The 15798-nt window shown below is 33.4% G+C and overlaps 1 long non-coding RNA gene and 1 pseudogene across 1 annotated transcript; one reads left to right on the forward strand and one right to left on the reverse strand.

Annotated features, from left to right (window-relative positions):
* The first annotated feature begins 2110 nt into the window (after window positions 1-2110).
* On the forward strand, window positions 2111-4937 carry LOC114367051. The gene is made up of 2 exons (XR_003657108.1): window positions 2111-2229; window positions 4503-4937. It is a non-coding gene; the product is annotated as an uncharacterized LOC114367051 (long non-coding RNA).
* Window positions 4938-9488: 4551 nt separating this feature from the next.
* Window positions 9489-15416, reverse strand: LOC114368293 (annotated as a pseudogene).
* Window positions 15417-15798: the final 382 nt, after the last annotated feature.

A 15798-nucleotide genomic window follows, 5' to 3' on the forward strand; every position in this document is an offset into this window, starting at 1 on the left:
CCAAATTAATCAAGTAATCAAATAACACAAGTAAAACATCAAACATCTATTTTCAATTATTAAAATTTCAGGGTGTTACAACTCTCCCACCCTTTTTAGAAATTTTGTCCCCAAAACTTACCTGACTGAAACAAGGATGGATAGGCTTCTTGCATTTGACTCTCTAATTCCCATGTTGCGTCTTCTCCTGATGCACCTCCAAGATTACCTTGACCAACGAAATCTCTTTCTCTCTTAAGTGCTTTGTTCGCCTAGCCTCGATCCTCAAAGGCAATGTTTCATATGACAAATTGTCCTTTACTTGAACAACATCTAAATTGACCACATGGGAAGGATCATGAATATATTTATGGAGTTGAGAAACATGAAAAACACTATGGAGGCTAGAAAGAGATGGGGGTAATGCAATTTGATATGCCACAGGACCAACTCTTTTGAGAATTTGGAAAGGACTGATAAAATGAGGTGTGAGTTTTTGGGATTTTAAAGCTCGACCAACCCTAGTCCAAGGGGTGACTCTCAAGAATACATGATCACCAGCCTCGAATTCCAAGTCTTTCCTCCTCTTATCTTGATAACTCTTTTGCCTACTCAGAGCAATCTTCATCCTCTCTTGGATCAACTTGACCTTCTCAGTGGTTTGTTGTACCACTTCAGGTCCTAAGGTGAAGTTCTCTCCAGGTTCTAGCCAACACAGGGGTGTCCTACACCTTCTACCATACAAAGCTTCATATGGAGCCATGCCAATGGTAGAATGAAAACTATTGTTATAGGTGAACTCTATCAACAACAGAAAACACTCCCAACTCCCTTTTTGTTCTAATACACATGCTCTTAAAAGGTCCTTTAGTGACTAAATGGTCCGTTCAGTTTGGCCATCAGTCTGAGGGTGGTAGGCTGAACTTAGCCTAAGCTTGGTGCCCAACGCTTTGTTCAAACTCTCCCAAAACCTAGAGGTGAATCTAGGATCTCTATCAGACACTATGCTAGATGGCACACCATGTAATCTGACAATCTCACTAATGCACAGGGAGGTCAACTTCTCTAAGGAAAACCTAATATTGATGGGGATAAAGTGTGCGAATTTGGTCAATCTTTCAACAACAACCCAAATAGAATCAAAACTTTGGGGTCCTGGGTAGTCCTACAACGAAATCCATGGAGATACTATCCCACTTCCACTGGGGTATCTCTAAGGGTTGTAACTTACTTGAAGGTTTGTGATATTCTATCTTAGCCTTTTGGCAGACTAAACACGCATACACAAACTTGCTAACCTCTCTCTTCATGTTGGGCCACCAAAACATTACCTTTAGATCCTGATACATCTTGGTAGCACCATGGTGGATGCTCAAGTTGCTTCTATGGTCTTCTTCTAAGATCATCTTCCAAAGTTCGGGCACATTGGGAACACAAATCCTATCTCGAAGTGTCAAGACTCCATCCGATCCCACATTGAAGAAAAAAATGGAAATAGAGGAAATAAGTAGTTCTTAATAACAGTTAAGTTGAAGAGTTACAATATCGCTTTCATAATTCTCCATGGTTAATTTCTTTAGTTGTGGATGTAATTAACTTTGTTTGCGATTGAATTGTTTGTAAAGTGTGATTTGATTAAAAATCATCGTGTTAATTTATTTCTTGATGATTAATTGTTTGTAATTAATTATTTGCTTGTGATATATTGTTTGTTGATTTAATTTTTTTTAAGAGAAAAAATATTTGATCATTAGGATTTACTTAATTACACAAAAATACCTTGAGTTTCAAATTTTATTAAATTTTTAATTGATTAGATTTAATTCCTAAAACTAGTTCAAAATTTATTTTCTTTGCGAAAAAAATTTTGCCATGTAAAATTACATTGTGAAAAGTTACACAATGTAAACCCCAAAGGCCATCATGGCACAAACCCCACCCACCAATGGGAGCGGGGGCTGACCATGCAAGGGGGAAAAACCCCTCCAATCACTCTTTAACTCCCTTAACACTCAACCTTCACACACCATCCACCTAAGCCAATCAAAAAGCTAGCCTTCCTCTCCAAGAATCCTAACTTGTTGAACACTCCAAAAGCTCCCTTCTCTCTCCTATCTCTTATTTGGCCCATGCTTAGAACAGAAACAAAGTCATTCTTCCTCTCCTTTAGTTGGTCTAGTCGTGAGCACCAAAGCGAGAAGAAGCAAATTATGCACTTTGGTCCTTGAGTGGTGTCTTTGCAAGTACTAGGTTAGCTAACCATCTTCACACCTCTTCTTCCTCATTTCTTGCTTAGCTTATCAAGGGTAAGGGGGATTTTTTTATTGAACTCAACCCATGGTTGCCTTTGGGAGGAGGCAATCATGGTGTAGTAAACCTCCATTGCATTGCATATTGAAAAAAAAATGGGTTTTTAAGGTTTTTTCTCAAACTGTTTTTGGAAAGTTGTGAATGATTTAGCTCCTATTACAAAGGAGACTATATTCAATTTTTCTTAGGATTTTTAAGCAAGCTTTGATTTTTGAAATTTGGGGCTATGAGAAGGGAGAGGCTAGTTCAAAGATTTTGTTCTCTGGATTGGTCTTAGTGTTTCGAGCCTATAAAAAAAATCTACCTATTGGGTTTTAATGAAATTTGTCCTATTTTACTCTAGATATTATTTTCAACAACTTTTATGTTGAAATCCTTGAGAGGTGAGGTTATTTTGAGGCCCAACTTTGACATACAAGCCAAATTGTCTTGTTTTGCAAGTTTGGTGTGGCAATGCGTGATTTTCATTAATTTTTGGGCTTTTGTGGTTGTCCACTTGAAATGGTGTTTACAATTTATTAAAATAGAGAGAGAGAGAAAGAGAGAGAGAGAAATCAATCATGTATATTATAAAAATTAAGGGTTTCATCTTCATATTCTAAAGGCCAAAGCAAAGCGAAGTGGCTATATGAAGGACATTTTGTGAAGTCTAGGAAAAGTCTTGGAAATAAAATTTTACTAGGAATGACATAGAACAAATTTTATACAATTTTTACCTTGATGAAAAGAGGATTATGTTAGCTTTAAACTTTAACAATTATAAGTCAAAATGATTTTGGGAAGAGGTAGAAATTTATAAATCTTTGAACTATGTCAAAACTTGAACGTTCTCTATCTTGTTGCCTCGTGGAATCTTTTATGTATTTTTTTTATAGATTTTTGCTAATCAAATGGTTTTCTTTGTTAGAAATCTTAGAAAATTTCATTTAACTAAAATCATTTGCATATTTTCATTGAGCCTTGCATTTGCCCCTATTTCTAAAAGATAGGGTTTTTAATACATGGCTACTTGATATGTTAAATTGCTAATTTTTTCTAAGTGTTGTATGTTGATTTTAATTGTTACTATATGAAATACAATCTATTTTATTATGATTGAAAGACCCAGGGAATTTGAATCTCATGCGATTGTAAATGTGGTATGTGTTGTTTTACTTGGAGACTAGGAGGTGTGATCTTGGGCACATGGTTGCTTGTAATGATTGTGTGTGACCTGGTTGACTTACAACTATGGATTGCAATGATGTTTTGTGTACGACCCTGTGTGAGGTAGTCACAAGGACTTGAGCATAAGTTCTATGTCAACTAGGACCCTATTATGGTGGGTGCGATATGTCTCGAAAGACATGCACTTTTGTGTGGTTGTAACAGGGACTTAGGAATGAGTCTCAATGTTGACTACAACCTCGTTCTAGTGGGAACTATACATCTCGATACACATGCATTGTTGTGTGTTAATTCACGCGAACTTAGGTAAGAGTGCCGATGTGACTTGAATTCCTATTAAGAATAGGATGCTTAAGAGACGTCCAAGCAAATGTGAATACATGGTGGGGCATTGAGATGCAATTTGAAAGAATCATGTGGAGCCGTCGTGTTGAAATTTTTTAGAGCTCGTAAGACAATGGTCGATTGACGGGTTTCACACCATGAGGTGTGGGAGGAGAGGTCCTCACTAATCTATATATATTTATTTTGTTTGAGCTATGATGAATTCTTGGGCTCGATTTGCCTTTCATTAGCATTTAGTACCTGTGTAGCCATACCCCAGGGCAAAAATAAAGTAAATCCTCAGGGAGGAGGGTGTTAAGGAGTCAATCCTCAGAGTTTGTGTTGGTCTTATAGAGTGGTACCTGAGGTATGCTTTCTGACATTAGAGTTCTTGGGGGATAAAGACATTAAGTTTATGGTTGTGTTTCCACAGTGTTGACTTGGCAATCCCGACAAATGCAAGGCATAACCGTCCGATGAGAGCCTTTCATTATACCGTGGTGTGGGTGTACTCTTGCAGTCATCCAAACAAAAATGTTGTAAGATCACTAAGTTATGAGAGTTCTAGTGGTAGTTGGCTAATGGGTATGTATGCTGAGATAGTGAAAAAGTGACACCTTATGTTGAGACAACCACAACACTGTTGTTGCTAGCCTTATGTGTTTTGACTTGTTTTTTGGCTGACAAAATGAAAAAACTCATCCCTTACGTTTTTATTTTAGGGTCAAATGGAGCTAGAACTTCTACTTGAGCTAGATTGTGGAGGATGGCACAACGACAGCTGGTGGGGAGCTTCCCCAAGGAGGAGTCGGGTGGCTTATTGAGGAAAACAACGAGGATGATCTTGATGAGGACATGTGTGATGTTTCCTCATGGGAGTTTCACTATTAAGGATCTTCTAATTGTCGACCTTGTGTCTCACCCTTTTGTGCATAGTTTCTCCCTTAGGTTTAGGTTAATGGTAATTGCTTTGACACTAGGTGTTTCTCTTTCTTTTGCATATGTATAGGTAAACCTAGGTTCCAGATATTATGCTTATACTTCAATCGTAAGCTTTCTATTATGTGTATTTTGGGGATGTATCCACACACTGATATATTTAACGGTTACAAACTCAGTACTATCATAATATGTATAAATCAGTTACGCCTTAGACATTTTTTCGTTCCTAAACCTCCATATTAATTTTAGCCTACCATATTAAAATTTTAACTCCTCATATTCTATTAGCCTACCATTCCCTCTATATATTCCACTCCCACAATACACCTTACCGTTCAGTTTCTTACCCCATTTTTTTATATGTATACAATAGATGTTGTTTAGAATATCGTTTCATTCCCAAATTTATTTAGAGTATTCATTTCTGCCCATCAATGCTTCGGTTATCTCAATATTTATTTCTCTCTATTAATACTTCTGGATTTTCATCTAAAAAGATTTATATCGAGGCATTGATGTGTTACCAAATTTAGCATAGGAGAGGCAATCCATTATTCGATGCAATAATGCTATTATCAAACACTGGATGACCCAGACATCTCTTAAGGTTTTGATGAAATCAAAGACATAAATTTGTATTAACCATTTTGTTACATGTAAGGCAAACAAATTTGATGATTGGAAGCAGCACCAAGTGAGACTATCCATTAGTGGACACCTCATCTACTGGAAGTAGGAAGTTCTTGTCTAGTCCATCCAAACACCGATTGAAATATGAATTTTTATTTGAATTATCTATTTATGTCAGTTTATATGATTCTTTTTAAAAGGAATAAATCTATGAATCAATCTTATATTTCCTTTTATGAGTCTAATGACCATATTGATTTATGAATGATAGATATAGAAAGTTCTGATCCTATCAGATAGAAATGCACATGATCTGCTTATTTTAGGAAACAAAATTAATTGTGCAAATTTTCATATTATTCAATCCTGAAAATACTCTCCATAATTACGAGATTCTCTCTATCTATAAATACAACATCAAAGATAGAAGAAAAACAGCAAACACATAAAAAAAAGAGTCGTGAATCAAGAAATAAGAGAAAAGAAAACAATTGTTGAAAAATACCTTAAGCTTAAGAGAGTCCATCCTTTGTGATACACAAAGTACTTATGAGAGATTAGAACTTAATTGTAAATTCACTCATTAAGTGTTATAATTAATCTATAATTCTATATCAAACTTTTGTTTGTGAAAACCAATAGTGACTGATGCAATCCTACCCCGTAGAGCAGGCCCTAGTGTTCTCATGAGTCTTAGGGTAGATTTCGGTCCCATGGGCTAAGTTTGAGTCCGCTTATCTTTGTACATATTAGATTAAGGTTTCATTATTTTTGGGCCTTGTATTTAGGGCTCCATAAAATAGGTAAGGTACCCTAGAAATGTAGGATTTTTCAGCTTTTCTATTTTAGGGCACATAGACTAGTTTTTGTATTAAGGGTAGTTTTGTAATTTCACATACATTAAGTGAATATTTGATGTGTGTGGTTGGAAATAAATTTAATTGAATTGGGAGAAGCCCAATCCAATTAAATTTTAGAGGGGGAGGTGAGCATTTGCTTACTACACCCTATTGCCACATCATATAGTCACACTTTGTGCATGTCCTTCATGCTTTACATGCCTCATGACACCTAAGCACACTTAGTGGAGAATCTTGGACTTGATCTTGGATTAGTGGGCTGAACCATAGCTAAAATTCACTAATCATAATTAGTGAAATTTTGGCTCCACAAATTCAATTTCAAATTCAAGTGAAATTTGAATAGAAATTCAAATTTCCCTCCAATTTTGTGTGACACTTAGGCTATAAATAGAGGTCATGTGTGTGCATTTTTTGAACTTTAATCATTTGAAAATTAAACTTCAGATTTCAAAGCTCTTTTAGAGCATAAAATTTTGTGTTCTTCTCTTCCTCTCCCTTCATTTGTCTCATTCTTCCTCCAATGGTGGTAAGCTTCTTCTAGACTCATCTTCTCATTTAAGTGGCATCTCCTATCTCTCTTCCTTCTCCTTCCACTGCCATTCATCTTCCAAGAAGAAAAGGAATCCGTTGATGAAGAAGATCCTAGGCCTTCAAGCTCCAATGGAGCTTACATCAGTGACTTAGTGAGAAAATAATACTTGGGTATTCTTAGATTCGGGGGGAGTCTAAGGGTTGTGCTAGTAGTGGCCTGAAGAATACTTGTAAGTTAGGAGTGACAGAAAAAATACTTATTTTAATCAAGTTTGATTAGTGGAATCCTTCACTTGTTAGAAAAGATGAAATAGATGTAGCTCAGGTTGAGTGAACTAGTATAAGACAAAATATTTTTACCGATCTTCTTTAGCTTTTCAAAGTTCATTATTGATGCATTTTGCACACAAGGTTTTCACTGAAAAATAAGTTTTATACATCATTAGACGATTGTCCACTTTTAGTCAATGGACAAGGGTTTTATAAACTTGTTTATTGTAAACATCTTCCATTTAAAAGGTTTTATATTTTGAATAACACATTATTCAACCCCTCTTCTAGTGTGATTTATTGTATTTCAACAATAGCTACGTGCCTAGCCCACACATCTTTGTGAAAATAGGTAACCTTTTCCCCTTATGTTTGGAGTAGTTTATGGTGTCTCTTCCTTACTCATCTACCTTATTTTTTCATTTTGTTTAGATTTTGAACTTGGTTTAATGTTTTTTGTAATTTTACTTTCTAATGTATATTCCTTTTTAAATTTCTCATAGTTGTGAAAGAGGAGCTGAAAGCATTGAATAAAGAGTAGGCTTCCTTACTTGCTATCATCCACAACTTATTGAAAATAGCTTTAGCCATTTCTATTTGAACTGCATTGTTGGAACACTATTAGAACTACATTGGTGGAATATTTTGCTGCATTGCTGAAGTGATAACTATCACACAAAGTTAGCTTATACTATTTGTGCTAAGATTTGTTAAAAAAACTCTTTTTTTCTTTTCTTGTATTTTTTTTGTGGTTTTAGTTTATGAACTTCTAATTTGATTTCTTGAATCTCTTAACAGGAAGCTAGCAAGAAGTCACACAAATCTATCTATTTTAACATGTAACAGGTTACTAACTTCCTCCCTATTTATTTTGTTAAATGATTTTAATTATGTACATATCCTTTGCAACTAAAACGACTTTTAATGAATGTATTTGGCTACAAGCCTTTTTCTATTTTGCAGACACTAAAATTGGTTTTTTAACTTGAAATGCATGATTCTCAACAAAAAAAAGGTGCATTGTATTGAAGCTTTAGAGTGGATAAATGTTTTCTCCACACTATTTTTGCTTGTCCTTTGCTCTTCTTTTAATTAGGATTTAAGACCATATGTGAATTCTATTCCACTTTATCTTTCAATCATACTAATGGATAATGCCCTACAATTGAAATTTTGGCATGTGTACATCTTCCTATGAAAGGTTCATGCTAGAGTTGGGAAGTATACTTTCTTTGCACAAATTATAGAAAAATACATGCTTTAGAATGGGGTCAAGAGGTTTAGCATGGTTATAATTGGGAAGGTTTTTTTTTATGTACTAATAAGAGTGGTTATGTTAAATCTAATAACATTCTATGATGTGTTAAATTTGTTATATATCCAATTTCATAGCAATTAATTTATCCAACTGGATATTCTTCGCACTACCCCTTTAATTGCTCTAAAATATTGGTTACAACTTATGACCAAGTTAGAACATAAAGTGAAACTATATGTCCGATGAATAAAATAAAACAATTCACATTGTGATTTATCTAATTCGAATATTTTATTATTTTATTTAAAACCCCATGCATCGCACGGGTTCAGATTTAGTTTATATAATTATGCACTCTTTTATGTTGACATTAATAAAAAAAAATTATCTCATTTCTCTTCACTCTTATTTTAAAAGTGTATGGTTTATATTTAGAACACATTTGTTTACCGAGCAATTTATATTTTCGTCATGATTGGTATGTATAAAGGAATACTAAGAAAAAAAATTACTCACACTTTCTTTAAGTAAAATGTTTTCGCAATTGCATTAATGAACATTATTACATTAAAATCACTTTATATTGAAGTAAAAGTTCATGTTTATTCATAATAGGTTTTAGAGTGTCACACTCATAGCTACACAGATTACAATTACTAAATAGGCAAATATGTTATATTAGACATCACATAGTTATATAAATAAATAAGTAACTTGTAAATGTGAGAAAGTTTACAAATTTTACCTTTTCTTAATGTTATTAAAGTTGCATTTTATCTTCTCTTTTGCACTATCCATCTTCTCATATATGAAATCCATGGCGTGTTTTTCATCAGAATCAACAATCAAAGGACCACCATAAGAGGGGTAACAACTTTGAGGCACATGGTTACATTCTTCTAAAACCGACTATCTAAATCCAAATTCTGTACTTTTCCCCCTCTTGTGAAGTTCATCAACATGCATATCTTCTTATTCAATAAGGTTCAATCTTCTTTTCTTCTTAGATGCCTCTTTAGCCTTTGCAATAATTTTCAGCATTGCCATTTTAACTTCTTTTGGCACGTATGCACAAGTTCAAAATCTTCTGTAGTCCTAACAAGATTATGCTTGAATCTAAAAATGCCCCACTCATAATCTGTGAGCAATAGTTACATTTAAATTTTTTTCCAATGCCTTGAACATTTGTCTCATGCTTCCACCTAATATCTGATCTATTTCCCAAAGCATTTTTTACTTCTAGCTCTAGCAATTAAAAAGGCAGTTGCATTGGGATCAGATGAATTTGATCCAGTTCTAGTGCCACTCCCAAACATTGTACTGACATCAAACATGAAAAAAAAATTAGAGATGAGCTTCAAACAAAATAGATGAACACAAAGGCAATTGCCTTAAATAGATAATAGGACAAAACAAAATTGATTTGTGAAAGAGTAAAAATAGTATGGGAAGAGAAACAAAGCTTACCTTCAAACATACCAACTCGAACACAACATTAAGATAAAGTTTGTGTTAGTTGTGACTATGAGATGAGCATAACAACTCGAAGGCAACACCGTAACATGAACCCAGGTCGTGCTTCAGGGCTCACCAACAACAACAAGAACAAGAGTGGAGAAAAAAGGCATAACCAAATACGACAACATGACCAAACACCAATGTGAAACTAGAGCCCATAAGCGGAGAACAAAGGCACAACGAAACACGAACACAAGAATGGAAAGTGGAGTCTGATTAAGTTTCTTAATTTGGGTGACACATAAAATAACCCATCAGGGTTACATTTTGTTCAATTTTTTTGCCTCAACCAAACTCGGTGACTTGGCCATAGACTCATGAATTAGCTTGATTTTGTTTAAGTCTACTTAAGTTCACTCAATTTCTTATTTAGTGTGCGATTTAACTCGTGGAGTCAAAGTGGAGTTATAAACTTGTACCATTTTATGAGTTGACTCGTGATTTCAATAACCATGCTAGGATCTATTGAAGTCCAAGGAAGTAAGAGAACATTTGTGTCTTAAAGAAAACAACATATTTCCTCATCTCATAAGACACACTATGTTACACTAGTGTTGATCAGAACTATTCTAAGGAAAAACACGTTGATCTATATTGACGTGTGGCTCAAGAAAACCAAAGAGAGTGGTATTTCAACTTGGAAAGGATGTGTGTTTAATGTTTGCATTAAATGCTCCAACGAACACTTCTTGAGACATAAGCCCTTAATGAAGAAAATGAAGTCTTTTAGAGGCAACAAACACTTGTTGAAGATTGCCTATAAATACAAGAAGCTTTGAAGGATTGAAGTTACAAGCAAACTCACTAATATTTGAAATTTGTTGTTCTATCTTCTCTAAGCTCTTTTTCTGTACATTTTTAAGTTGTAAAGCTCTTTAAACACCTTGTAAATCCTGAGAGAAAAATATTCAGTGCTTAACTTGTATATCCTTCTATAAAACGCTTAAGCTATTTTGTGTGCAAAATATACCCCCAACAAATTTGTTGATTTTTTTAAGAGCTAGAAATGGCTTTTTTGAGAAAAAAATACTTTATGGTGTAAATCTTAGGCATAAGCTATGTTGTAAGAGCCATAAGTGGCAAGGAAAAATACTTGTAACTTTTTTTAAAGGTACTAGAACTTGGTGGGTTGTAAAAACCAGGACATAATATAAAACTCTTTATGTCTTATATATTTATGGCTTTTTGTTTTAACTAACAAGGGTTCAAATTTGATTTTGATCTTTGAAAAAAGTTTGTAGCTATATTTATTGTTATCGTCAGATCGTACCTGTTTGTGAAAACTTCTCTTTCTATTTGTTAAAATGTTATCACACGATAGGTTTTAAAAAATCTTATGAAAATTTTAAAATCACAATTCAACCCGCCTCTTATGATATTTGCCTCTACAGAAAATAAGATTAGTTATTTATACACTTTTAAGGAGCTTTAAAAATGATTTTTTGATTTCATGATTGTTGTATTTATTTAATTTTGTAACATGCAGAATTCTGATATCATTTGATGGGTCCATGAAAGTGCATAAAGCAAACTAATGTAGACAACATAAAGGGAACTAATGAAGACAATAGAAAGGTTTGTAAAGATCTGAAATTCCAATTATGTCCTTAATCTTGTCATAATGATGGGTTTAGTTTATTTTTTTAACTGCTTAATTTTTAGATATGTGTGAAAAATATGGTTAAAACAAAGTTGTTTTTTTAAAGTTAATGGTATTGCAAAAAAAAAGATTTGAATGGACTTCATTCATATGGGCCAACTCCATTAACAATGAAGTGAGAGTGTAAAGTATTGTTGCAAGAATTAGTTAGGAAGTGGAGGGGAATGGAGGAGGTTTTAGGATAAGGTATAATGTTGTTCCATTCACAACATTGCATGCATGTTATGCACTTGTTTGACAATTGTTTGAGGGAAACATAATGAATGACCTTGGAAAGTATAACATAAAAGTTTAAAAACGATGGCTGTCAAAGACTTTTGCAAGTTCTACCTTTCCATACTTGTTTGACAATTCCCTCAAACAACCTTTGTTGTGAATTTTGTTGCGATGAAACTATTAGTACTTTTTTTTGTCAAATTCATTTTTCATCTTTTAAGTCTCTGAATTCAAAATTTTTAAGTTGTAAAACGCTTTCAAAATATTTTGTAAATCCTGAGAGAAAAAGACAATGAGCTTAATATTGTGTATCTATAAGACGTTAGACTAGTATGTTTGCATCTTAATAGACAACGTTTGATGTTGATTTTGTGACCTATGAAATGGTTTGGTCTAAAGTAATTTGTGGCGGCTAAGCTTGCACAAATTATTTAATCCTTTCAAAAACATAATTTTTGGTGGGTTTTAGTCCAAAAAACGTAATAAAACTAAGGTCATGTTATCACTTAATGTCCAAATTAGATGGAAATAACTAAAGCATATGAAAGGAAAATGGTTCAAAAATGTTGATCGGTTCTCGAAAAGTTTAGGAACCAAAACCATAATTGCCGAAAAATTCAAGGACGAAAAGCATAATTTACCCCTATATTATTACTATTAATTAAATTGAAATATAAAATGTTATTATTAGTTAGAATATTTAAATTATGATTAATTACTATAATTAAATATTTCATAATTAATTGGTAAATAAACTAAAGAGTGATTTTTTCACATACACATTTTCCCCCCAACACATATGCCTATTAACATGTAAACATTTACAATGCAACAAATATGCAACATTCTGTGGAGACAAATGTGCATGTTTGATTACTTTCATTTTTGGTGTATGTATTTGAGATGAAATTTTTTAAAATTGGTTGTTATTTTAGTGTGACTTGAAAATAAGTCACATTAATTTGACTTATATATTATCCAATCATGTAATGACACAAGACTTTCATCGTCACATCAAACAATTTAGTTTAATTTTTTGTTTTATGATTGTTCTATAACTGTTGACATTGTGCTCCTTCAGCGTTAGCAGAATATTTCTTGGTTTCACCATTGACTTTGTCATATCAGCAATAATTGTCTTTTCATCCTTAGTCAATCGACCAACATATGAATGTCCAACTAATGACTTTGCCATTTCATGATGGTGATTCCCACACATTAACTTCACCATCCATGCTTGGCCTCCAACCACTGGTTTCCCATGAAGCTTAAAGGGACACCCATATTTCCTATCCCAAATCGTCCACACTAACAATCCACCCTTCTCCCCCAAAAGGTGATTTTAATAAATACCCAAATATAATACTTGGACTAAGGGTCAAATTGGTTATTCTTCTTACATCTTCGCCCCCCGAAGCCCATGTATCATATATACCTCCAAAATAAAGAGCCTTTAAAACTAGAAGAAGCGCACCTATACCTAACAAGATTAAGTGAATACCCAAAATTGTAGTCATTTTATTTCTATCTTTCCATACATAACCGAAGAATGGAAAATATTCTTCAACAGTCTCAGGTCCCAAAAGTGCATGATAAATACCGCCAAAGCCCAATATTGCAGAGGAAATTAAGTGAAGTACTACAGACACAAAGTATGGAAAGGTGCTTATAACTTCCGCCCCAGGACCTACCACCCCAACCTACTGTATCTCTTCTTACAAAATCTTTCTTCCTAGACCTATACTGACCACTTCTTTCACAACCAATTAAGACAAATGAAGTCCTTCCTCTCATACCCGTGTTTGTGTCTGACCTCATAATCACCACCGCAAATCCAATTTCATAAGCAACCGATCGAGCCCAATGTAGAACATCATCTCGGGTAGCAAACACCTACAATACAATCCACACAAGTTTAGTCTTCAAGGGACATTCATTTTATTACTTTAATAACAATAAATCACATTAATACCCGAGAAGTATTGAACACATCAGAATAATCAACATGTTCTTCATTCACACCAGCGTCGTCTTCATTTTGTTCATTCATATCAACTTCTTCAGACATTATACTATCATACATCCATTGATCTTCGTCCATCTTAACAAGATATTAAAAAATTTCAACATTAGAAACAAACAACCCCTAACCACACCATACATATACTATTACACAAAATCCTACGTAATTTTTTCCTGCATATAATATTATAAAACATTAAAATTGGTAACCCTATATATTAAAAACCAATAACATCAACTTTTTTTACTTACAATTGATAACCATATAATACATAAAAAATTATCACCGAACCATATGTTGTAAAATAGATTATATTATTCAACTTAATTCTAATTCATGAAATTATAACCACACAAAAAATCAATTTTAGACCCCAACAATTCAAATAAATTATACATAAATTACAAGTGTAAATTATTTTACAATTAATACCATTTCCAAAATACAAAAATAAATACTTACAAGTTAATTATCAATCTACACTTATTTGAAAATGTTTAAAATAATAATACGAATTACATTTCAAATAAACAAATAAATTTTTATACACATTAATTTTTTCAACAATCATATCAATATATTTATAATTTAAAAGGAATTTAAAAATTTAATATTTCTTTGAATTAAAAAAAATAAAAATTCGTATAACTCATACGGATTAACCAATCCTTAAGTTATATAAATCTTACAGATTAATCAATCTATAAGTTTTATATAACTTATGGATTCTTTAATCCATATTTTATGCAAAAAAATAAAGAACACCGACATACCTCCAAAGTACTTACGTTAACAACCAAACCAACCACCATCGACATACCTCCATAAAACTTTCACCTCGACTAAAACAACACAATGCATCTTTCACGATAATGAAAAAACCAGAAGAAATCGAGAAAATAAGCGAATGAGTGCGCTACTGTAAAAAAATTAACTTAAAAGGAAGAAGAACACTTAAGGGCATTTTCAAAAAAAATTTCGCTAGGTGCACAAGCAATATGCCTAATGCACCTAGCAACACCAATCTTTTAGCTACATCAGAAACCCACTTGCCATATACAGAGGTGAGTCCTTTTGGAAAGGTATCAGTGGTACCATCTATGGGGGATTCTCCAAGTTTTGTCACAGCGAAATACGCCATTACCTGGTTTACATCATTCAAGCCTTTGCTCTGAAGCCATGGCTCCAGCATTCAGTTATGGAAAAACACCAAATCTGCAACAACATGATCATTAATAGTGAAGCCATGGACAAATTCAATCATTACTATGAATTAGCCAAAGGAGTCTAACTCAATTTGTTATAAAATTCAATCTTAATTGTGAATCAACCAAGATGTCTAGCACATTCAGTTGAGCAGTGTAAGTGAATTGTTATAAACTTTCTTGTACTTGTCTTCAATTCCTATAGATAACAAATACGTGAACAAGAGTACTCACTGGGCCATCTGGAAGGAGGAGTAGATTGAAGCACAAATTGAAGATCATTAATCCAGGTGCACACAAGGACGAGTCCCTCAAAATTGAGAGCCATAGACTCCCTTCGTTGGACCACTAGGTCTTGGCCGGTACCCATGTCTTGCAAGGTCTTGCCGACTTTTCTGCCACTAATAATGATGATAGGAGTCATCTTAGTAGGAGGAGAGGTGGCCATGGCCGAGACTTCGGATCTAAAGGTTGAGGCTGTGGTTGTGGGAGAAATGGAGAAAGAGAGTAAAGTGGCCATATATAAATAATGGAGTTGATGAGGAATTTAAAAACACAGTTGATCAAAAAATTATGTGATTATCTTCTCAGACTCGTTAATAACATGACAAATCAATAGATTGTCAACATCATTGTTATTTTATCATTTACGATGTTACTTGACAAAAAGAACTAAAACAAAAAAATTTCTTTAAAGAACTAAAATCGAAACAAAAATGTAATATATGATTACTTGAGAGTGTTGAAGGAGCTATTTGAAAAATTTTAATTGAATAATTAAAATGAAATTTCTTAAAGAAATTAAATAATGTTTGTAACACCTTGAAATATTACTAATTATAAATTGATGTTTAATTGTATTTATCGTATTATTTGACTATATGGTTGACTTGAATGAGTTG

The sequence above is a fragment of the Glycine soja genome, chromosome 9 (assembly GCF_004193775.1).
Source record: "Glycine soja cultivar W05 chromosome 9, ASM419377v2, whole genome shotgun sequence".
In the NCBI taxonomy this organism is placed as follows: domain Eukaryota; kingdom Viridiplantae; phylum Streptophyta; class Magnoliopsida; order Fabales; family Fabaceae; genus Glycine; species Glycine soja.